The sequence below is a fragment of the Rutidosis leptorrhynchoides genome, chromosome 4 (genome assembly GCF_046630445.1).
Source record: "Rutidosis leptorrhynchoides isolate AG116_Rl617_1_P2 chromosome 4, CSIRO_AGI_Rlap_v1, whole genome shotgun sequence".
Lineage (NCBI taxonomy): Eukaryota > Viridiplantae > Streptophyta > Magnoliopsida > Asterales > Asteraceae > Rutidosis > Rutidosis leptorrhynchoides.
The window spans coordinates 362,181,646-362,183,744 of NC_092336.1; the positions used below are offsets into that span (position 1 = coordinate 362,181,646).

Here is a 2,099-nt window from a genome sequence, read left to right on the forward strand (position 1 = left end):
CCTTTTCTTTTTCGACCTTTTTCGACGCGCTCTTTTTCTTTCTTATTTCTCGTCATTCTAGTTTTTAGGACATAGATTTTTATTCTATTTCTTCTCTAAATTTCTTAAAATTACGAAAATTTATTTTAAGTGGTTAAATTGATAGACATCAAAATTTTCTGGTTCATAGTAATAGTTGGATTTGTACGTGGACCGGGTTATTGGAGCCAAACAGTACTCAATTATATTGAAACCAAACGAATCCTGCCCCTCTGCTGCATCTTTTAGCTATTCGAAACGTGGGCAAAATCAGAAAAGTCTATTAATTGAATAACTTATATAATTTTTCTTTCCTTTTAAAAACTAATAGGATATTCAGTGAATGCACCGAGCAAGACGTTCACCACCTTTTGTACGTTCACTACCTGTAACTCGATCAAGACATCTTGCTAATATTACCGCTGTTGATTTTTCTTTAGAATCGTCATCCAGTCGACCAAGTACTCCAATTCAAATTTCCGATAATCCATTTTTTAAACCCGACCTCACAATTGAGAATCCGGAGAATATTCAGGGACGATTCATAGATCATGAACCATTAATTTTTCCTCCGGAACCACCAATCATTCAAACAGAGATTGTTGAGGAACGAACCATTAAATCAGAATCCTCTAGTGATTCAGATTCAACAAAATTAATTATGGAGAATCTGGAACCTTTAAGTATGGAAGACCGAATGCGAGCTAAACGCACTGGCTAAGGTCACGCAATTACTCATCCAGACATTAATGCGCCAGATTATGAAATAGAAGGACAAATTCTACACATGGTGACTAATCAATGCCAATTTAGTGGTGCGCCGAAGGAAGATCCAAATGAACATCTTCGTACCTTTAATAGGATCTGCACACTATTTAAAATAAGAGAAGTTGAGGATGAACAGATATATCTCATGTTATTTCCCTGTACTTTAAAGGGAGAAGCCAAAGATTGGTTGGAATCGTTACCCGAAGGGGCGATTGATACATGGGACGTTTTAGTTGAAAAATTTCTTAAACAATTCTTTCTGGCATTTAAAGCCGTAAGACTTCAAGGAGAAATTGTTACGTTCACACAGAAAACAAATGAAACTCTATATGAGGCGTGGACAAGATTTGGAAAGTTATTAAGAGGATGTCCGCAACATGGTTTAGACACCTGTCAAATAGTACAAATATTTTACCAAGGATGCGACATCACTACAAGAAAAGACATTGATATAGCAGCTGGTGGTTCTATTATGAAGAAAACCAAAACTGATGCTATTATATTCAAACTATAGATTCACATGCAGAATTGTTAGAAGAATTTCCAGAATTACAAGGAACATGAGAATGTTCTTTAGGAGAAGGAACTGAACCAATTGATGAAACCGAAATGTTAGCTACACTAATAGCTAATGGATATGAACCAACAACAGAAGAAATTCAAATGCTAAAAGAAAAAGACAGATATCGATATAAATCATCGATAGAAGAACCACCAACATTAGAGTTAAAGCCACTTCCAAACCATTTGGAATACGCTTATTTACATGGTGAATCTGAATTACCTGTAATAATATCGTCTTCTCTTACTGAAAATGAGAAATCTCAACACATTTCTGTATTGAAAGCTCATAAACCAGCTATTGCATGGAAAATTCATGATATTAAAGGAATTAGTCCTTCGTATTGCACACATAAAATCCTTATGGAAGAAGGTCATAAAACGTATGTGCAACGCCAACGAAGACTAAATCCTAATATGCAAGATGTAGTTAAGAAAGAAATTATTAAACTGCTTGATGCAGGTTTAATTTATCCAATTTCTGATAGTCCATGGGTAAGCCCAGTTCAATGCGTGCCTAAGAAAGGTGGCATGACTGTCATCACAAATGAAAAAAATAAGCTTATTCCTACTAGGACTGTAACAGGATGGCGTGTATGTATTGATTATAGAAAATTAAATGACGCCACCAGAAAAGATCACTTTCCCTTACCTTTCATTGATCAAATGTTGGAAAGATTAGCCGGAAATAGTTACTATTGTTTTCTTGATGGATTTTCCGGATATTTTCAAATTCCAATAGCACCGGAGGA

General features: G+C 35.3%; 1 non-coding gene across 1 annotated transcript; it reads right to left on the reverse strand.

Annotated features, from left to right (window-relative positions):
- Positions 1-1,063: 1,063 nt before the first annotated feature.
- LOC139845867 (small nucleolar RNA R71) lies at positions 1,064-1,170 on the reverse strand. Its single transcript, XR_011758621.1, has one exon. It is a non-coding gene; the product is annotated as a small nucleolar RNA R71 (small nucleolar RNA).
- Positions 1,171-2,099: the final 929 nt, after the last annotated feature.